Source organism: Rhinopithecus bieti, unplaced genomic scaffold, assembly GCF_001698545.2.
Source record: "Rhinopithecus bieti isolate Rb0 unplaced genomic scaffold, ASM169854v2 scaffold_43555, whole genome shotgun sequence".
In the NCBI taxonomy this organism is placed as follows: domain Eukaryota; kingdom Metazoa; phylum Chordata; class Mammalia; order Primates; family Cercopithecidae; genus Rhinopithecus; species Rhinopithecus bieti.
The window spans coordinates 491,388-513,856 of record NW_016817848.1 but is presented as its reverse complement, the minus strand read 5'-3'; the positions used below and the strand labels follow the sequence as shown (position 1 = coordinate 513,856).

General features: G+C 46.2%; 1 pseudogene; it reads left to right on the top strand.

The window, feature by feature from the left end:
- The first annotated feature begins 19,799 nt into the window (after positions 1-19,799).
- Positions 19,800-22,469, top strand: LOC108518080 (uncharacterized protein DDB_G0271670-like; annotated as a pseudogene).

Here is a 22,469-nt window from a genome sequence, read left to right as displayed (position 1 = left end):
TTTTATAATCCTGTAAAATTAAAAAAGAAATCCAAATCAGCAGCTTCCAAACTTTTCTAACATGATTCATAGGAAGAAATATGTTCTGTTTTGCAACTCAAAATATATATACATACATATAACAAACAAAATTAATAGAATGATATTTATCTTTATAAATGCAATTCATTCTGATATGTTTATTTTAATTCAATGCCTTGTGCAACCTACAAAAGTCAAACAATAGAGAAATAAATAAACTTTTCATAAAATTGAATATAATCCTGTAATTTAAAATAATGATTCAGATTTTTTTATATTTAACATACATCTCAACACATATTAAGAGAAAAAATCATACTTTGAAAAAGTGTACGTGGCATTATCTGTTTGAAAATAAAGTGCAAAGAGATACATATACCAAAAAGTGAACACTTACTTCTTTGTAATACTTTGCTACATTGTCTGAGTACTGACAGTGAATACACATTATGAAGCTACATGGCTAACACTGATTGAGTACTCACTGTGTGTGCCAGGCCCTGGGCTCAATGCTTTACATGCATTTTTATTTCATTAAATCCTCTCCTCAACCTGAGATAGCATAGCAAAACATTTTACAAAAACAAAACTGAGGCTCAGAGACTCAAAGTCAAATGCCCGAGGTTGCAGTCAATAAGACGAAGAGCTGAAACTGAAACCTACGTGTGTCTGACAACCAGTCATATTTGGAGGGTAGGCTAGTCTGCTTCACAGACCATGAAGTAGATGGTGCATACCTGCTACGATGGGCTAGATATCACTGTAAGTAACAAACAGCCCCAGATGATGGAAATTTACAACACTGAAGGTTCTTATCCTGCTCGTGCTGCACGTCCACCATGGCTTTGCTGGGCCTTGTGCTTCACATTCCCTCATCCACCAACAGGATAAAGGAGCAGCCTCCATGCGGAACCTGTCAGCTGCTCTAAGAGATGGAGGAGAGGGTGACCAGTGTCAATGGTTCCCAACTCTTCTGTCTTGAGGTGACACACTTCACTTCTCACAGCTCCTGAGCCACATCACATGGCTACATCCACCTTCAGGGGGCCAAGGGGAGAACCTGACACACTCAGTGGCTTCCATTAAGGCCACCATATGGTGTCAGCCTGTGTGGGAGACTGTAGAGGGGCAGAGGAGGAGGGTAGGGAATTGGTAGGAAATGACAACAGGACTGTCACTGTGGATTTCCCATATACTTAACCAGGTGGAGTTTATCCTGGAGCTGCTGAAAACCATCACTGGAAAGATTAAACGAAGTGAACTTCGGAAAAGGAGCTTGTCAGATGTAATCAGCGGTGAACTCAGAACCCACTGTGCACCTTGGGCAAATCCCTGACCACTTCAGTCTCCCCACTAGGGCAGGGTGATGATGGGACATTGAGAGGGTTGATTTGGGAAAGTATCAGGAGTGCACAATTCCAATGTTTTCTTTTCTTTTCTTTCTTTCTTTTTTTTTTTTTAGACAGAGTTTCATTCTTGTTGCCTAGGCTGGACTGCAGTGGCGCGATCTTGGCTCACTGCAACCTCCACCTCCTGGGTTCAAGCCATTGTCCCATCTCAGCCTCCTGAGTAGCTGGGACTACAGGTGCCCATCACCAAGCCCAGCCAATTTTTGTATTTTTAGTAGAAATAGAGTTTCACCATATTGGCCCGGCTGGTCTTGAACTCCTGGCCTCAGGTGATCACCCGCCTCAGCCTTCCAAAATGCTGGGATTTCAGGTGTGAGCCACCACACCTGGCCTGTTTTAGTTCTTTTAAATTACATTCAGTTACTCTGCTTCCTCCAAGTCCTCTCTGTGTCTTTAGAATTTCCCAGGTGAGTACTCAGATTGGAGTTGCAGGTAATAAAATACTAATTTTGACAATACCCTGTGTGGAGCATTTATTCTGGGAATGAACCTGTGTTAAATGCCCTCCCCCTGTAATTCTCCCTAATCCACAACCTGAAATATCTTGGGACCAGATTCTCCCTCCTGGCACCAGCTTCTCAGGGTAGCCCTAAACACCCTTCAATGGCCAGGACACAGGGGTCCAGGAGGTGTGCCCCATGTGGCTACAGGCACCTGCCTGTGCCCTGGAGGGCCCCGCAAGGCCCAGGGCAGACAGATGTCCAGGGGTGGTCAGCCTTGGGCCTGGGGACTATTACTTGCCTTGCCGACCACCTCTGCCTCCCCCACCCAATGGGTCCTTTGTGTCCCCCAATCATGCCATGTGATCATGTGTCCACCTTAAACCATGGCATGTGCTGAGTGAGAGGCCCCAGCCTCTGGGCACCCCAGCACTTTCGCTCTAGCCCTGCCCTCGCTATCCCCTGTAGGGCCCTACACATCAGGACCTCTCGTGCACCCAGGAAGCTTCTGTCCCCGAGCCCTGCCTAGAGGACCCCATTCATTTACCCTCCCAGGGCCCGGGCTCCCTCCAACCCGAATCCCCCACACAGACAATCTCCCTTTCTTTTCAACATAACCTCTCCAGTGACCCAGGAGTCCTCCTGCCACCCTTGGCCTGAGTCCTATGGACCCTGATCCTTCATGCCAAGTCCTTCCTTTGGGATCCTAAGGGACCACCAGGGGCCACAGAGGCTTCAGAAGCAGGGGCAGATGACGCCCAGCCTGGGGATGAGGAGGACAGCACATACTATCCACTTCTCACCCACCTCTGGAGGTCCATTGGAGAGGGCCTCTCTGCCAATTTCCAAGGTGCACAACCAGGGAACTCACGGGAAATAAACAGATACCACCAGGCACAGAGACACAGAGGCACAGGAACCGCCCCGGCTGCCCTGGGCACTCAGGCGTATGGCCCATGGACAGGCCACACACAACACAGGAAGGGACACAGATACACACACAGGACACATGGACACAGCCCCACAAGGGCTAGACTCTTACGACACAGTGGACGACCCACGACGCGCCATGCGCCACGCAGACACACCACACACACAGCCACACACACACCACACACCACTGACAGGACTCAGGCAGAAATCAGACATAGAACACAGACCACTACAAGGAAACATAAACACCAAACACCAATCAGGGACACGCCAAAGGAAGGCATTCCATCAACACCTCAACCTTATACAAAGATACAGAGCCAGACCATACACAGCACTCCACAGGGGGCACCACATGCCGGGAGACACACACATTACCCAATCAGAAACACACACACAGATTTGGCACCAGCCACCACACCTCATTCCAGGAAGAAAAGGACACCCAAATGGCATATAAAGATAGAGAGAAAACACCAGGGCCACCCCAGAGACAGCTACAACAGAGACCATAATCAGCGGGACACAGGCACTCAGACCGTACAGAGCTTATATGCAGATTTGCACACCCAACCTGCACACACCTCCCAGACCCAGCCCACGTTACACCAGAGGTGGCACCTGCGTGAGGGGCACTCCTGGGGCCAGGTGGGAGAGAAACAGGACCCAGGCATGACTGGGCCCTTTCTGAGCTCTCTTGGGAGAGAAGGTCTTTTCCAGGTTTCAAACTCAGTTGGCTGGGGATGTGCCCTTCCAGGGCCTTACAGAAGGGGCTGTGCCTGGGCCCTGAGATGCCAGGGAGAGGCCAGGGTTGGGTGACTCTGGGACAGGGGCCAAAGGTTTTGGGCCGGGAGGACCCTGTCTGCGTATGCTTAGAGGGCGGTGTTTGCATGGTGCTAGTAGGTCTAGAGGTCAAGAGGAGGAAAGGACAGTGTTGTCCCCAGGACCGATCGCCCTGTGCCTGAGTGGTGCTGGGGCTCGTCTGGCCTCACAATAATGCTATGAGGGAACAATCTATATCGCCATCATACCGCAAATGCTGACCCTCACTCCACAGGTGGAGGCGCTGGGCTGGGAACACAGCCACCTGGTTGGGCCTCATCTTCTGAGCAGGGCAGACCAGGACAACGCTGGGTCCTGGGCAAAGCATCTCTGTGGCCCCATCTTCCTGGGGAGTCTCCAGCCCCAGCTTCCCCTTCTCTTAATGTCCCCTCCGAGAATCAAGTTCCCCAGATCTGTTTCTCTGCCTGGATACACCCCTCCCCAACAACTCTGAACCTACATTCCCATCTGTGCAAGGGGACAGTGATTGTACTTCAGGGTCTCAGGAGATGACACCTGCAAAGTGCTGTGCTTAGCACAGTGGTGACAAGAGGGGCTGCTGTTATCATCATCACTGCCTTTAGTGGCCAAGGGCCTCCCAGGGTGCCAGTTCTGGGAAGAAAGATGCCCCTGGGAGGTTACAATGCTCAGGTACACAGCTGCTCAACCAATTCCTGCTGTCTTCTGATAGTCTTTGCACATAGTCATTAGCTGTCCAGTTGTACAGAAGGAATCCAGCCCAGGGTTGCACAGCTGGTCACCAGCAAAGCTAGTCTCACAACGAAGGTGCCTCGTCCTGCCAAGGGCTCCTGGTCAAGCCTCCAAGGGACCAAGAAGGGCCCACCTGCAAGGGAGGTTGACTCTGGCTTTGAGGAGGTATTTCCTGAGCTACATGAATGGCTTCTCCTTGTGTGAAGGTCCAAACTGTTCGCTTCTCCTTCCCTTCCCTCTGCTTGGGCTATAATCAAGGTGACCCCGCAACACTTCATGGACATCATGGGTCTCCGCTTCACTTTTGGGCTAATCTGACTTCAACTCCCCTTACTTGGTCTTTCCTTTTACAACCGAGACAACTCAAATCCGGCGCTGTTTATGCAGGTGACAGCACACAAATAGAATTTAATTCCATTGTTTTGTTGTCCCTGTTTTTGCTTTGTTTTGCTTGTTTCTTAGGGTTTCTTTTTATTTATGGTAAAGGTATTGGCTTTCCATTTACAACAGTGTTAGAATATTTCCTGTTTACAATAACTTCATGTCATCATAAATGGTGAAGGCATTTAGAGCAGTGATTTTAGGCTGCCAGAGGCCTGAGTTTGGTCGCACTCTGTGTGATCAAGCAGAAGAAGGCCTTTGGGAAGTTTAGCTGAGGACAAGGCCAGGAAAGCTGATGGCCAGTTGAGGTGTCTCTCCTGGTCACCAGGCCCCTGGGTCCTGCCCACCTGCTTGACACTCCCATCCATCACTCCTGGTGCTGCCAAGCCCCCTGGGTATTGCGGCCAAATCCCCCAGGAGAGAAGCTGATGAACTTTGTCTCTTGAAATACACAGATTCCTTGGACATCCCCGGGAGGTCAATCATGAGAGTCATCTTGTTTTCTTCCCCACATTAGGGTTTAAAAATTAAAGTCCACACAGACAGTAAGATGACATAGATAAGTGACATCATTACCCCGTTTCAGATGTTAAAATGCCTAGGTAGATTAGGGATGATTTAAGACCACACAACCTTGTGCCACAAAGTGGAACTGGGAATTCCGGATGGCGTGTCTGGAGTTTGTTCCTTCAGATGCTCAGATGTGTCTGGAGTTTCTTCCTTCCGGTGGGTTCGTGGTCTTGCTGACTTCAGGAGTGAAGCCGCACACCTTCGCAGTGAGTGTTACAGCTCTTAACGGTGGTGCGTCCGGCGTTGTTTGTTCCACCCAGTGGGTTCCTGGTCTCGCTGACTTCAGGAATAAAGCCGCAGACCTTCGTGGTGAGCGTTACAGCTCATAAAGGTGATGTGGACCCAAAGAGTGAGCAGCAGCAAGATTTATTGTGAAAAGCAAAAGAACAAAGCTTCCACATGGTGGAAGGGTATTGCAGCTGCTGGCTGGGAGCTAGCCAACTTTTATTCCCTTATTTGTCCCCACCCACATCCTGCTGATTGGTCCATTTTACAAAGTACTGATTGGTCCATTTTATAGAGTGTTGATTGGTCCATTGTACAGAGTGTTGATTGGTGCATTTACAATCCTCTGGCCAGACACAGAGCACTGATTGGTGCGTTTTTACAGAGTGCTGATTGGTGCATTTACAATCATCTAGACACAGAATGCTGACTGGTGCATTTACAATCCTTTAGCTAGACACACAGTGCTGATTGGTGCATTTTTACAGAGTACCAATTGGTGCATTTACAATCCTCTAGCTGGGCACAAAAGTTCTCCAAGTCCCCACTCCACCCAGGAAGTCCAGCTAGCTTCACCTCTCACTTATAAGGACACTTTGAATTTCCAAGGCATGTGAGAATTTGTGGTTAGCTTTTTATCATTGACTTCCAGCACAATTATATAATCAGAAACATGCTACGTGATTTGATTTCTCTGAAATAGATTGAGATTTGCTTGATGAACAAAGTAAGTAGGGTTATTTTTTTAAAATGTACCATGGATGTAAATGAATGTATCTCCAACATTTATTCCCAATATACAGGGATGGATGGCTACATGGATGTGATGGAAATGGTTTACTATTCGGACCTTCTACATCCTACTGGTGTTTTGTTGCTTAGTACATGCATTGCTGAGAGGGGACTGTGGAGCCTCCCAGGCTGCTTGTCTATGAGGTTCTTCCTGCCTTCCTGCCATCATTCATTTTTCATGTTTTGCAACCAGGATTGGCCACGAGGAACCCTGAGAGCTCAGGAAGGAAAAAGCTGCCTAGAAGCAGGGACAGGAAGCCAGGTTGGGGAAGACCAGAAATCAGAAGGTCTGCAAAGATTCCAGAGAGGACCTGTCCTTGGGATGCCGGTTGTGGGGCTCAGGTGGGGAAGGGGGCGTTGGAAGAACACGCTGACACCTGAAATGTCCACTCTGAGGCACCACGTACCAAGGCAGGGGATTGGTGGAGAGGGAATATAAAGCCCCAGGGTTGCTTAGGCAGCGCCCAGACAGGAGAAGGGTTGGCGGAAACCAGAGCCCTGGTCTCCCTCCAGCTGCTCCTGAGCCTCCTGCTCTTCTGCCCCGCGCCTCCTGCTGCTCCGCTGATCGACTTTCCCCCTGACCTGTAGCTGAGCCTCCCACCAACGCTTGAGAACTTAGTTTGAACTGGATCCTTTCCCAGACACCTTTCTCCTCCTCCTCCAGGTGCCAAACAGCCCTTCTTCCCTTCCCTCCCCTCCTCTCCCCTCCCCTCCCCGCTCCTTCCCTCCCACTCCCCAACTTTGATCCCGCCCCATCCCCTTCCCCGTCCCCAACCATAAGCCGCCCCACCTCTGTCCTGGCTGCCTCAGGGCGCCGTGAGAGGACGCCTTGCGGGTGAAGTGACTGCTCTTTTGGCTCCTCCTGCTGGGGTTTCCCAACCACCAATCCAGCCTTCTGAGTAGACGCTGGACCCGCGGAGTTTCTTCCTTTCCCTTGGGCTGTGTCACGCGGCGTGAAATTACACAGCTCACCCATGTAATCCCAGCATTTTGGGGGGACCGAGAGGGGCAGATCACTTGAGTTTGGGAGTTTGAGACCAGCCTGGGCATCATAGGGAAATCTCGTCTCTACCAGAAATTCCAAAAAAAAAAAAAATTCGGCGGACCTGGTGGGGCTGCCTGTAGTCCCAGCTAGTGGAGAGGCTGAGGTGGGAGGATCGCTTGGGCCCAGGAGGTGGAGACTGCAGTGGGCCAAGATCGCCCTGCTGCACTCCCGTCTGGGTGACAGTGAGACCTTTGTCTCAAACAAAACAAAACAAAAGTGAAATGTAATCTGAGTTTTATGTCATCTGGTTTGATGACTTTTTAGGAACTTCTGAGTCATCGGTGTCTTCTGCTCTTGGGAGCTGCCTTCAGGGAGTCTGTGTCCAATCAGAGTATGGGAGCCCAAGAAGCCCCTCGGATGAGAGAATAAAGGGCTGCACACTGCTGGGATGTTTGCAATGCAGGAGTCACCAGCAGCGACAAGACCAGGATGTGAATGGGGACTGTATTGTCCTTTGTTTTGTAAAATGTGTCTTGTGCAGATCTTTGATTTACCCAAACCAGAAAGGGTCTTAAAGTGCTTATGATTGTCCAAATATAAAGAAATGACAGGTTTCTACTTTGAAAGTTTTCACCCTCGCATTATAAAACCTCTCCACTACACTCAGGAGAGGGTGCTTTACGGAGATGAGAATACTTGTTCTGACTGGCATGCACCAGATTCTTAGGGAGGGATTTGGAAGTCTAGTGATGCATAGCAACCACTGCATGCAGACAGAATCACCCCACATGAATGCCTCCAATCAAAGAATCTATTGTTTCTTTTGAGGCTATGAAGGAGGAAATGTGTTGAGAATCTTTGTTGGAATTTTTTCCCCTTTACCTGGCTGCATTTTCTTAGATCAGTTAAACTCTCTTTCCCTACTTCACCTTTGAAGACCTGGATACATTTTCCTCATTGCATTTTCTACTTTCACCCTTGCTCATGGCCATGGACTGTCAGAACCTAAGCTTTTACTGGCCCCATTGGACCTAATCTAGGTAGGAGCCCACTACTGATAACCTGCAACCAGATAGTTGTCAGGTGTGACAAGAGTGCCCAAGAGGGGATGAATTCCTGGTCAATGACAAGATGGCCTTTATCCTTCTTCTGCTTTTGATTCACATCTTTAACCACTGTGCGCAGAGCTCCTACTCCATTTCGGACAGAGGCTCCTCAGGGACTGTGCATCCCTCCCAGGAGCCCAGGCTGTACTCACCTCCACTGTGAGGCTGAAGACAAAAGTGCTACAGAGGTCAAAGGTTGCTTTCCAGAGAGGTTTTATTTGCACAAAACTGAGTCTTGGTGTGTGGATTGGTCTGAATTACAATTTGAATTTACTTTCTCCCCCAATACTTGTAAATCTAGTACTTGTAAAAGAATATGTGTGCCTTTTGTGGTGGTGGCGGTACATTCCAGAACATTTATATTGTTTTCCATGTAGATTTCCAAGGTTGCTACTGATTGCTTTAGGTGTAATGCTCTAAAATATGAAGGTGAACTCTTGTTATTGGTTACTTCATGTTTTTTGTTTTGTTTTGTTTTGTTTTGTTTGAGACAGAGTCTTGCTCTGTCGCCAGGCTGGAGTCCAGTGGTGCGATCTCGGCTCATTGCAACTTTCACCTCCCGGGTTCAGGTGATTCTCCTGCCTCAGCCTCCCTAGTAGCTGGGGCTACAGGTGCGCACCATCATGCCCAGCTAATTTTTTTATTTTTAGTAGAGACGGGGTTTCACCATGTTGGCCAGGATAGTCTCGATCAGTTGACCTTGTGATTCGCCCGCCTCGGCCTCCCAAAGTGCTGGGATTACAGGTATGAGCCACCGCGCCCAGCCAGTGTTGTATTTTTAATTAAATTCAATTCTCACATTTTTAATAATGATTCCTAAAAGACTTTGTTATGCAAATTCTTTTTGGCTTTGAAAATCTGACATGATGTGTACTGTGTCAGCAGCAAAGTGAACACTGACTTTCAAAAGTTAATGTTTTTAGAAACTTGGGCTAAACAACCATCTGTGATTATTTTTGTTGGAATATAACCCAGGTATTATTATAGCAGCAGTCCACTCTCAGTTTTGTGTAGATGTAAGCATATCTTTTTGTCATATTTTATTTTATTTTTCATTTTTTTGCAGTTGCAAGATTAATAGAGTGAAATAGAGTGAAAACAGAGCTCCCATACAAAGGGAGGGGACCCAAAGGGGGTTGCCGTTGCTGGCTTAAATGCCTGGATTTATATCCTGATCCTTGTCCCTCCCGCTGTGCTCTCAGGCAATAGATGATTGTCTATTTCTTTACCTCCTGTTTTTGCCTAATTAGCAGTTTAGTGAGCTCTCTGATTGGTCAGGTGTGAGCTAAGTTGCAAGCCCCATGTTTAAAGGTGGATGCGGTCACCTTCTCAGCTAGGCTTAGGGATTCTTAGTCGGCCTAGGAAATCCAGCTCGTCCTGTCTCTCAGTCCCCCCTCTCAATAGGGAAACCCAAGTGCTGTTGGAGAGGTTGGCGGACGACCACTCTAACTGCTTCCTGCTGAATTAGGGTGTAGTAGGAGCTGTGCAGTTGAGATTTCCTTGGGAGGGGTGCCTTCGATGTCATTAACATCGGAGCATGGGCTAGCACGCTGGTCCAGGGGTCTGCGGTAGATCTTAGTCGTGGACTGCATCTCGGCTCCATTTGAAGAACAATTTGTAGTATTACAGCTTTGATTCTGGAAGAGACAAACTTAATAAGGAGGTTAAAGATACAGGGATTGAAATGTATGGCCTGCAGTGCAGGGGATTATTTCTTTGGCACACTATAGCCCTGACTATCTGCTTGATAGTTTTGAAAAGGCCTGGTCCAGTAAATAATAATTTGGCCATCTGATGGGTGCTTGCAATGCCTAAGCGAAAGGTTTGGTGAAGGATTTTAAGTAATTTCCATTGGTTAGCTGCAGGCAAAAGTATTTTTCCTTCTTTGGTGGCTAGCCATCCTGAGGGGAGAAACTATGTCCTCGTGAGGTTTCCCATTCTATTTATTCTTCTGAGTACTGGGGCTTGCTTTCCTGTAGAGGATTACCCCATGCTAGGGGTCCTTCTATAAGCATTTCTAATGGAGGGTCCTGCCTTGCAGCTCTTTTGACTTCAATATCAGCTTGGCGGTTCCCTTATATTTTTCTTGCAGTTCCTTTCTGATGACCCCAGCAGTGTAAGACTGCCACCTATAACTTTAAGACTTTTTTTCTTATATTTTTCTCATTCTTCCACCATACAATGTGGACATATTTTTTTGATATATTACAAATAATGTAACACAAATTTCTTTTTCCTTTTTTTTTTTTTGAGATGGAGTCTCACTCTGTTGCCCAGGCTGGAGTGCAGTGTCGAGATCTCAGCTCACCGCAAACTCTGCCTCCTGAGTTCATGCCATTATCCTACCTCAGCCTCCCAAGTAGCTGGGACTACAGGCGCCTGCCACCATGCCTAGCTAATTTTTTTTTTTTTTTTTGAGATGGAGTCTTGCTCATCGCCCAGGCTGGAGTGCAGTGGCACGATCTCGGCTCACTGCAAGCTCTGCCTCCCGGGTTCACGCCATTCTCCTATCTCAGCCTCCCAAGTAGCTGGGACTACAGGTGCCCGCCACCACGCCTGGCTAATTTTTTGTATTTTTAGCAGAAACGGGGTTTCACCATGTTAGCCAGGATGGTCTTGATCTCCTGATCTCGTGATCCGCCCGCCTCGGCCTCCCAAAGTGCTGGGATCACAGGCATGAGCCACCACGCCCCACCAATGTAACACAAATTTCTAAATATTTATTTATTTATTTATTTATTGTTTTGAGATGGAGTTTCCTCTTGTTGCCCAGGCTGAAGTGCAGTGGTGTCGTCTCGGCTCACCACAACCTGTGCCTCCTGGGTTCAGGCGATTCTTCTGCCTCAGCCTCCCAATTAGCTGGGATTACAGGCACCTGCCACCATGCCCAGAGAATTTTTGTATGTTTTAGTAGAGATGGGGTTTCTCCATGTTGGCCAGGCTGGTCACAAACTCTTGACCTCAGGTGATCCACCCACCTTGGCCTCCCCAAGTGTTGAGATTACAGGCATGAGCCACTGCACCCACCCTCCACCTTAGTTATTTTTAAGCACTAAAATTTGATACTTATTTCTGAATGAAGTCATCTCTTAATTGTATTTTTGTTTTTACTTATGTTCTTTAAATTGCAAAGATTCTTGTAATTCAAGAGAGAAGTGGGATCCAGAGAGATTCTTTTATCATGTGATACATGATAAATACATTCAATATTATATGTCAATTTATAAAATAAGTAAATGACTTTAAAGAAAATATAATTACTTTATACCTAGCTTGTCCAACCCATGGGTGACAGAGTGCATTCAACCCAGGACAGTTTTGAATGCAGCCCAACACAAATTAGTAAGCTTTCTTAAAACATTCTGAGATTTTTTTGTGTGTTTTTTTTTTTTTTTGTTAGCTCATCAGCTGTTGTTAGTGTATTTTATGTGTGGCACAAAACAATTCTCCTTCTTTTAATATAGCCTAGGGAAGCCAAAAGATTGGACATCCCTGCTTCAGACCAAGGAAAAAGGCACCCCACATTTGCATGCCTAAAAACACAACCAGCCATTGCAAAGAACATGCGACTGGAAACTTTCAATCTTTCCTGAAGTTGTGGAATTGCCTGGGGATATCTGAGGGATGTGGTTAACTCTTGGAGGGGGTTGAGGGTTTCTAAGGATGATTCCTTGTAATTGAAACCTTGTAAATGTCATTGAGCCTTCTCATTATGTCAACTATTATTATTCCATGCCATCAATTTTCTGCCTGGGCATTTTCTTTCTGGGCCTGACTTTTTTGCAATTCCTTGGATGCTTATTATTATTGTTGTGTCCCTGGGAATGTCTACACTTGCCATTTTCTTCAGGAAAACTAGCCTTGGTGTGAGTACACTAACTTCCCCTAGAGGTGGGCTTGTAATCATAAATAAGAAATTATTTAAAACAATTTGTGGTTCCGGACTTCATTATGAATATTGGGTTTTATTTTAAAAATCAGGAAAATGATTTATTAGCATAAGAATTATGAAAAATCTGCCATTTAAATTATGGCAGATTTTTAAAAAAATTTTAAAGTTTCAGCACTTAAATAGGAAATTCTTTCTAAATTTTCTGCTTTATAGTTCTATTGTATGGGTGGAAGGAAAGCTTCCACTCTCCTCTCTAAAGGTTCACTGCAGCAATGTACTAACAACAGACAGCTTAACAGGAGAAGNAAAAAAAAAAAAAAAAAAAAAGAAATTATTTAAAACAATTTATGGTTCTGGACTTCATTATGAACATTGGGTTTTATTTTTAAAATCAGGAAAACGATTTATTAGCATAAGAATTATGAAAAATCTGCCATTTAAATTATGGCAGACTTTTTTTTAATTTTTAAAAAGTTTCAGCACTTAAATAAGAAATTCTTTCTAAACTTTTCTGCTTTATAGTTCTATTGTATGGGTGGAAGGAAAGCTTCCACTCTCCTCTCTAAAGGTTCACTGCAGCAATGTACTAACAACAGACAGCTTAACAGGAGAAGGAAAACATGGAACCTCATTAACAGGCATAAACATGGGAGCCAGCCAAAAAATGAGACTGCAAGAAGGGCCAGATGATTGATGCTTAAAGAGCACCCTCTCCTCAGAGAAAAGGGAGATGGAGATGTAGGCAGGGCTGCAAATGATTTTTAGGGGAAATGAAAGAGCCCAAGGAACAAACAGTTGGCCTGAGACAAAGTTCCTCTGAGATTGTGAGAAAGAGGCGACAAACTGCAGGAAGGTGAAGGGCAGAACTGCACTGCCTCTCATGATGCAGAGAAAGCCCCAGAGAATCTCTTGGAACTGCCCTCTGAAGAATCAATGAAAAGTGTGTCTGGGCGGGGTAATCAGTGGTCATTTCGAATGGCATCATTCAAAGTCCATGTTCCCGGTCGCCACTGGAGAGAGATCAGTATGTCAAAAGTCTGTACTGGGTAAGAATGTGGCTGCTAAATTGTGCCATAATTTGGCTTTTGAGCATTTTTGTCCATTGAGTAAATTGAGCTCTACATTTTCTCTTGCTGTTCATGACAGTAAAAGTGTGGGTGTCTAGGGGCTTAAACATCTTCTGAACAATGATCCAAGAAAAAAGTGCTAATACCACAATGCTTTTTTATTCTCAAGGCAATAGGAAGTATGTTTTATTTTTACAGCCTAGATAATTACACATCATTTGGCACTGCCCTTCAAGATATGTAGAAAACAGAAAATATATGAGTTATGAAGATAACTAGGCACATTGAACAGTCTCTACCCAACTTAGTGCTGAAGAGAGAATTTTTGATGTGAACTGGGGAAGTTTTTTAATGTACCACTTTTAAATATTCCATTAAGGAAAGTTCAGTTGAGCTGTTTGACTTGAACCACTTTGCACCTTCTCATCTTTCTCCTTGTTATCTACTCCTCTGTCTCATTATCTTACAAGCAGGGACATCGTGGGTGCCATGAAACGTTCATGCCTCACGGTGTTTCTTTGCCTCTCATTTCTTCACGTGTTTGACATTTCTACTAGCTCCAAACTGGGCCAGCTGCTTTCCCCATAAAATCTAGCAGTACCTGTGGGGCGCACGTGGTTGCTGCTCTTTCATCTTTGTAGATCACTCTTTGCTTCTCTCGAACTCCTAGTACATGTTCTTTTTCTTCTATCCTATGTGAGGAAATCAGAAAAAACATTCTATAAAGAACTTTAAAGATGTTATTTCATTGAATACATCAGGAATTTCAGAGGTATATGACGCACATCTGCAACAGGATTTGCATTGCATATTAGCCAAGAAGAGAACAAATATTTCATGTCTTAGAAGAGTCAACTCATACGCTGTCTATATGGAATTCTTTGTGGGAATTCAGGCATTACTGAGAATGTTTTGCCTTAGGTTCCAACCAGCCTCAGTGAAGCTGGTGTCAGGGATGGGAAAGTGGACTCTGAGTAGAGCAGGCTCTGAGTAGACGCTCCGCAGAAGATCAGGAAGGAGCAGGGAGTGAAATGTTACAAATTCTAGAACTCAGAGAACTGAAGGGAAGGTAGTTGCTTTCTTTTCAAATTGCAAAACATTTTAACCTGTGGTAAAATATGTATAACATGATAATTACCATCTTAACCTTGTTGAAATGTACAGTTCAGTTGTGTGAAGTATATTCACATCCCTGTTCCATTATTGTTTCCTAGATGTCTTTTCTCAAGTCTGTCTTAAAGTCATGAAATGTCAATGACAGATCCACAGACTGACAGGGGAAAGCTTGGAGGTCCAACAGCCGTAGCCAGGAAGGTATGCTATCTGTTGGAGTCCCCACAGTGTGGAAATGAGTTTGCCCTGTTAAGGGAAAGAACAGCTTCTGGCCCTCAGGTTTCTCCCCTTCTCCTTTCTACACCCTAACCAAGGGCTCAGGTCCACTTGTATGCCTTGTATGCATACACATAAAAGGATTTTATCATTTCCAGGAATTAAAACAGACCTAAAATACTTTTCTGTGTCATGGAGATCTAAAGTGCAAGCTGAAGCTAAAGTGCAAGCTGAAGTCCAAGAGGTGACGATGAAGGTCAACAGTCATTGCGAAATCTTTGGGCAAAGAAAGACTGTCGAGGAAGAGTAAGATGTTCACTGACACAAATACTGTTGTATGAACCATGTGCCAACCAAAGTAGGCAACTGCAATGGCCTTGAGAATATTTTCCACAATATTTGTGGCAAATTCAGTGGGTGCAAAATTGAGCTTGTCCTTCCTGCTTGATTAATCTTCATGTTTCCTTTCCCTTCCTACATTCCTGATTGTAATGTTTTAGGGGGAGGAGGAGGTCCAGGTACTGGCATTGTTAAATTCAATGCTTGCGTCACCTCTGGATTCATTCTCACAACCTTTTAGCTTTTGGTCATATGACATTGCATTTTTCCTGCCACATGACTAGTCTTTTTTGCTGAATGTAAGTCACTGGTTAAAAAATATTTAGCAATGAATTGAGGCCTACTAGCATGTTATCTTGCTGCAGAAAAGATGGGTGTCTATTTCTGGGGGATGGTCAGGGGTCTTAGCACACCTACACACCCTCTATACCGTCAGCAATTGAGGTTATCAGTGAGGGTTCAGTTCCTACAAAGGTCAGGGTATTTCCTGTCCACCTCTATTCCTGGCTTGTGACTCTTCTGGGTCCCATCCAAAACCAGTGGACTTCAGTAGGGGTCACCTTCACTGACAGACCCTCAATCTGCTTTTTTTCCATCCAATCCTCCACATGGTGCACAAGCTGCTCTGCTTCTTTGCATCTCAGTTAGTCCCTTCTGGAATTCAGTGGTGAAACTCAGGGAAATGAGCCCCAAATGTGAGGTTGACCTTCGTCCTGGGTCTCCTTCTTCTCCATCTTGGCCTCATGTCTCTTTACTGCCATGTTAGCAATTTGATGCTTTCAGTTATGGGTTTTAGATTCTGGTCCACGTCCCCGTTGTTCTCATGGGAGATCGGAAGCTTCACATGCACTCATGTCTACCCCAGAGCAGAATGCTTCCTTAGCTTCCCTCCAGACTCAGGTTTTGTGTTTCCAGTTCCCAAGTGCACAGCAGGAGTAGTGAGGTCCTCACTGGCTTCTCATTTGCATTAAACTGTGAGCTCCTTTAGGGTGGGGACAGGATCCTGCTCCCATTGCATCCTCTGCACCTCACAACACATCCTTGCTTCAGGCCACTCCAGACAGCATGTGCTGAAGAGTGCCCTGGGCGCTCAGAAACAGGTGCATGAACTTTCTCTTTGAAGTGTTTTTGCCCCCGTTTCCTAGAGTTCTTGGCATTTTACACTCCTTCATATGAAATCAAGTATCAAGTGAGATTTTTAGAATCAGAGCCATGAATCAAGTAGTGTGAGGGCAACACAGCAAACCTACCTTTTCAACCATTTCCTTTTTCTGCCCTCACTCTCTGTGAACCAAACCTTGTTAAAGTCACTCATCACCAGAGGATGTTTGCAGTTTGTCACCTATTTTCAGGGCACCCTGACTAAAGAGCCATTTGATCATTTCCAATTCAGTAGATGCACCCAGCACTCAGATTGGCCTTTTCTCTCAACCAGGATCTTTAAAGTCCATGAGAAGAGTTCCAGTCCTGAATCATGGACATGTGCAGCAGTGAACCGCAGGGCTAATGACAGCATGTCCTGGACAGATCTCTCTGAGGCTGATTGTCTGGGTTCTGGCATCAGCTTCTGATGGAGAATCAGGTCTCCCTATGGGAGGAGTCAGACGAGGAGCGATCCCCTGCTCCGTCCAGTTGTGATGAGCTGGTGAGGTCTGGTTTTCCACACTGAACTAAAATGAGCTTTCGCTATGTCAGGCACAAGACTGACCCTAGAAGCACACATAGCGCATCTCATAGAAGCTTTTAATAGTTCATATTTACTAAAGAGTAGGAATACAGAACGATGAAGATGAGCTGGAAACAACAGGTGACTTGCCAGCAGGCCAGAGTGTGCTTTTTCTTTGTCCCTCCATGGAAGGTGTTAACTCTCCCTCCAGTTGTGAGGATCACTTGGTTCATTTATGGGAAGGTTGTCAGGGAACCTTTGAATCACGGCCTTCAGATGCCGGAAGGGAAGAAGGAATCCCACACAGGCCGGTGGATCATGTGCGTGCATCTCTCTCCCTTCTCAACTGAGGAAACTGAGAATGAAAGAACGTGAGTGAGCAGAAAGGGAGAGGCGGCTGTCAGAGGTGGAAGAAGCCAGGAAATTGGCTCTAGAAAAAATACCCATCTGGGAGTGAGTTCAGAAACCCACACCAGCCTCTTGGGAAAGCCCTGCTGGGGTGTTTTGTTTTAAATCTTTGTACAATGTTTAGACCCAGTTAACACAAAAATGGAAACAAATGGCCAGAAGAGATCCAGAGAGAGAATTCACACAAGAGAACACAAAGTACCTTAAGATTTACTAGTGATCAAAACATGTGAAGTAGCTGAATATCTCCTGACTGCAATGCCAGCCAGACTGTGTGGAAACTCGGTTCATACCAGCCGTTCTAGGGGTGGTGTGAGTTGTCATCATCCTTAGGAAAAAGTGTTGTTGTAGGATCAACCCGTCCTTCAAAAGGACTGTGCCTGTTCATCAGCTCAGCTGTGTCTGCCCTGTGAAATATGGCAAGGATATTAATTCCAGGAGAATGGAGCTTCCTGATAAAAGATGCCCAATGAAGAATGAATTAGGGACATACTGAAAATAGGTAAGGAAATTGTCAGCTCACAACCCAGCAGGCATTAAGTAAAAGAGGAGGAAACATTACAGCAACAGTTTTGATCATACTGTACTTTTATAACCATGTGAAATACATGTTCTATGTACAAATAGATTGTGTAAGGGGTCAGTTGTGAGGACATCAGGAACATGGCAGATTATTTAAAATCGTACTGAAGATGATGCTTTGTCTGACGAAAGTGATTCTAAACTATAGGAAAACAATTCAAGACAGACAAGAGCTGTGGCGGTGGGTAGAGGACTCCTACAGATGTGAGGTAAGGAGCCTTCCTCCCCGCAGTTGCAGGATCCTTAAGTGCTCATGAAGATGATGCCGCCACAGCCCCTAGACTCTCTCAACACAGACTTTCTCAGGTGTTGGCTTTTTCAGATGGCTCCTTCTGCTGCAAGAAAGGCCCTCAACAACCGGGTAAGCTTTTTTTTTTTTTTCCTCCTCCTTGCTTTTGGGCCAAGTCAGGACATGGATGTATTTTTCTCCCCACAGCTCTGTGCCCAAGCCTTGCAGAGGGAGACGGCAGAGAGGAAGGCTGCCTGCAAGCAGCACAGGTAGGTAACTGTGATGGACAAATTTTAAGGATGTTTTTGTTTTAAGATGAAGCTTTGACTGTCCAGTAAAGAAAATGGTGTTTTGATTCTTCTACAAGTCAATTCTTTCTCCGTCTTCAAGACAGGAAATGATGGAAAAGCAGGGAGTGCCAGAGAGACACATGAGTCAGGAGGCAGCCCAGGGATGGCTGGGGCTAGAGAACCCTTTCTGGAGAGGGAGGAGCTCACTGTGAAGGCAGCCACTTAACGTCTGCTCCACAATCCACCCACTCTGCTTCTCCTTTCGGGGGTGAGGGCTTGGGCTGGGTAATTGTTATGTTTCCTGGAAACAGTTCCATGCACTTACTAAAGAGAACAGTAATCCTGCTGGGTGGCAGGACCCTGTTTTTCTCAGGTGCCACAGCTGAATGACTCGTGGCTGGTCCCCTGTGAATGGTGGAGCTCAGGCCCCTCCACTGACTGTGGACATCGTTCCACCCTGATGTCTTGGTTACTTTTAACTGAGGGGATGAGCCTAGAGGGCAAATGGACCAGGTCCTCTTCCAACCTTGAGTTGGTGGGAAGGCTTTATTTTTTTTTTATTTGAGAAAAGTAACACCAATAACATTTTAGAATGGGAGCTGTAAGTGTTGATGGGAGCAGAAATTTTCTGGCTATGTCTTCATGGATCAATATTTCTTCTTTTCTTAAAGAAGCATTTATTTACACTTTTTGGAGCTTCCTTCATTCCTTTTTGTTTGTTTAAATTGTTTATTGTGAACTATAAAACTTCATTAGTAAATTAAATTTCTATGTCATCTAACTTCTCTAGCATTTGAAGTGTAATCCTAAAACTTTCCAGTTAATTTCTATAGCTCTTACCTTTTCTCATGACTATTAGTCTCTTTATGTCCATTTCTGTTCATAAATATTGATAATACCTGGTCAGATATGGAGGTTAGATTAATTTTGAACGCCCCTATGGCTTGAAGAAAAGGAGAGAGTGCTATTTCTGTCCAGGGTTCATTGATATTCTTCCCATCCATGGCTGTTCCTATTTTAATTTTGAGTCTGTGCTCACATGAGTGACTTCCTCTGATATGTACAGTGAACTTTTGATTTAGCGCTCATTTCCAGCTGCTTAGAGCCCGGCCTGTCCACAGTCAGTGGAGAATTAAGAAGACCCCTGGATGAGGGCTCTGTGGCGTCTTCCTCAAGGATGAGGCCCAGAGGGTGGCAAAGAGAGTGAGGTGGCAGCGGAGGGTGTGGAGGGTTTCTCGTTCGGCACAGAACATGGAAGCCCAGTTAAGGCCTGTTCCCTTCTCTGGCCCTTAGCGGATTCAGGACCTCATTCGGTTCCATGAGGAACAGCCGCTCTGTCCCACCTGAAAATACAGAGAAGACAAAGGTAAATGCTGGGGTCGTTTTCCCTCTGGTTCAGGACACTTTTGTCTTTTCCTACAGCGCCCTCTCCTGGCCTGTCCTCTGCTCTGTGGATTTTTTGAAAGCAAAATCTTCCCCATGAGCTTTCAGGCTTCTCCATTTCCAGCTGGTCATCTTTGGTGGCACCTCCAGAAGCCATAAAGGCTTAAGGGCCGAGGGCTGCAGGGCTGTCACTGTTCTGTTTCCAGAAATAACGAGAGGATGCCGTTGAGCTCCACTGCGGTCGGTCTTATGGCCCAGTAGACCCTGCCGATCCCTTTTACTCACATTGGTGTGGAGTCCCCTTCCCAAAATATGTGGGGTTTCTTTTTGTTGCTGTGATTTTCTTTTCTGCTATACGGTAGGTAATTAACCTTCAGAATATCCGCCGTAATCCCAGAAGTGAAAACTCATCGATCCAACATTAATATGTGCCTTGTGCAATTTTGAATGTTCTTTGGCAAAGTCAATTCCATAGTTCATCACAGTCCCGTCTGTTCTTAACTGTGTTGAGCAAAAACGGCCCCACCCTCACCCAGTGTTGCCCTTGATCTAATATTCTAAGTGTCAGAGGTTCCATATTTTAATAGAAAATGTGCCCCGGCTGTGAGGTGGTGGAGAGTGAATGTCACTCATTGCCTACAGGCACAATTCCCAATGAAGGCCTTCAACGATGCTCAGCCGAGCTGGTTCTCGTGTGGCTTCTGTATCTCCGACAGCTGCTGAATCCTCTGATCACACATCATGGGACTCATACACTTGAAATCAAACACATTTTTAAACTGCTTCTGTTGTTGAGAATTCCCACCTCATTTTTCCATGGACAAAATTATCCTTTATGTCGTAGTGCACTTAAAATTTGGTATTACCTAGAAGTTAAAGAAATATGATAGCCGTGCCAAACTGATATCTGTATGTAGGATTATTCTGTCAGAAAACCCTCTCCCAGTTCCCCTGCAGCTCTTCAGGAATCCCCATCTCCCCAGAGCTCTTTGTGCCCATGGATGGTACCTCCAAAGTAGGGAAGACCCTTTGTCAAGAAGGGAAGCAGAAGGAGGATGAGAGGGTCTTGCAGGCAGAGCTGGAATGGACTTCTACTCTGCTTCTTGCCAGCTGTGTGATGCTGGGTGAAATTTCTCCTTCCTCTGGGAGCCTCTGTTTTCTTAGATTTGGAGCAGGGTGGTCACACTGACCTTGCAGATTTCTGAGACTCAGAGACAGCACATGAAAAGCCTGGAGGCCATTCTCTTAAGAGTAGCTGTGACTCATGTGCGGACAGTGGGCTTTTCATGCTTCTCTTTCTGTTTATCTGATGCAAGGAACATGCTCTGGTGATGGTGGTGAGGGAGGAATGAGGATAGACATAGACACCCCTGTGTCAGAAACATGCTTCTTTTTTACTGGGTTATGACTCTGTCTTCCCGGGGACAAGCCCCCAGCCTGCCTACATTTGCAGACAGAGTGGTGTGTGGGGATAGCAGTTTGTCCCCATGACTTTTCTTCACTCCCCTACTGTCGGCAGGACTCAGTTGAAGGGAGACTTTATGGCATTGATGCTGCCATTTTGAAACCTGGCGGAGGGAAAGGTGCAAGGGACTATCACCTGCGGCATAAGGTGCAACTTGTGTTGGTTTTGGTGTTTTTGTCCATCATATTCATATATTTCAAAACATTTTCTCCTCCTGACTTGCAGGTCAATGAGGCTGCAATGGAAGCCTCATCCTTTCTCAGAATGGCCCTAGTTGCCCGATCTCAGGGCTGGCCCTTCAAGATCACTGATGGGCTGCCAGCTTCCTCCTCCACCTGGCTGTCATCTGGGAACTCAACCATTCCCTCCATCTGAAGGTTTTATGGGACCTCCTCCACTGGAGTGTCCTCTGGGAACTCAACCACCTCCATTCGACTGTCCTCTGTCAACCACGTTCTGCACTAGAGAGTCCCCTGAAAACTCAACCACCTCCTCCACTCGAGTGTTCTCTGGGTCCTCATCCAGCTCCTGCAGCTGTCAGTCCTCCAGGACCTCATCCACCTGCTGCAGTTGCCTGTCTTTCCGGATCTCATCCACCACCTGCAGCTGTCAATCCCCGGGACCTCAATCACCTGCTGCACCTGTTGGTCCTCTGGGACCTCATTGACCTGTGGCATGCGTCTGTCCTTCGGGACTTAATCCACCACCTGCAGCTGTCAGTCCTCCGGAACCTCATCCACCTCCTGCAGTTGTTGGTCCTCTGGGACCTCATCCACTCCCTGTAGCTATAGGTCTTCTTGGACCTCACCCACCTCCTGCAGCTGGTGGTCATCTCGGACCTCATCCACCTCCTACAGCTGTAGGTCTTCTGGGACCTTATCCACCTCCTACAGCTGTTGGTCCTCCAGGATCTCATCTACCTCCTGGACTTGTAAGTCTTCTGGGACCTCATCAACATGCTACATGTGTCTGTCTTCCGGGAACTCATCCACCTCCAGCAGCTCTTGGTCCTCCCAGACCTCATCCACGTCCAGCATGTGTCTTCCCTCCAGGACCTCATCCATCTTTTGTAGCTGCCTTCCTCTGGGACATCATTCACCTTTTTGTTCTGTGAGGCCTCTGGGACCTCCGACTACATCTCCACTTAGTAACCTCTGGATCCTCAGCCACCCCTTCTGGGTGGCGTCTGGCCCCTCAATAACCACCTCACATGAATCTCCTCAGCTGCTTCAATAATCTCCACTTGTGGCCCCTGGGACTTCAGCCACCTTCTCCACCAGGGTCTCCTGTAGTACATCTGCTACCTTCTCTACTTGGCTGGCCTCTGCTATCTGAACCGACTCCTCCAGGACCTCAACCAGCTTCCCTACCCATTGTGGCCTCGACCACCACCTCCACATGTACTACTTGGTACGTTTATCTGA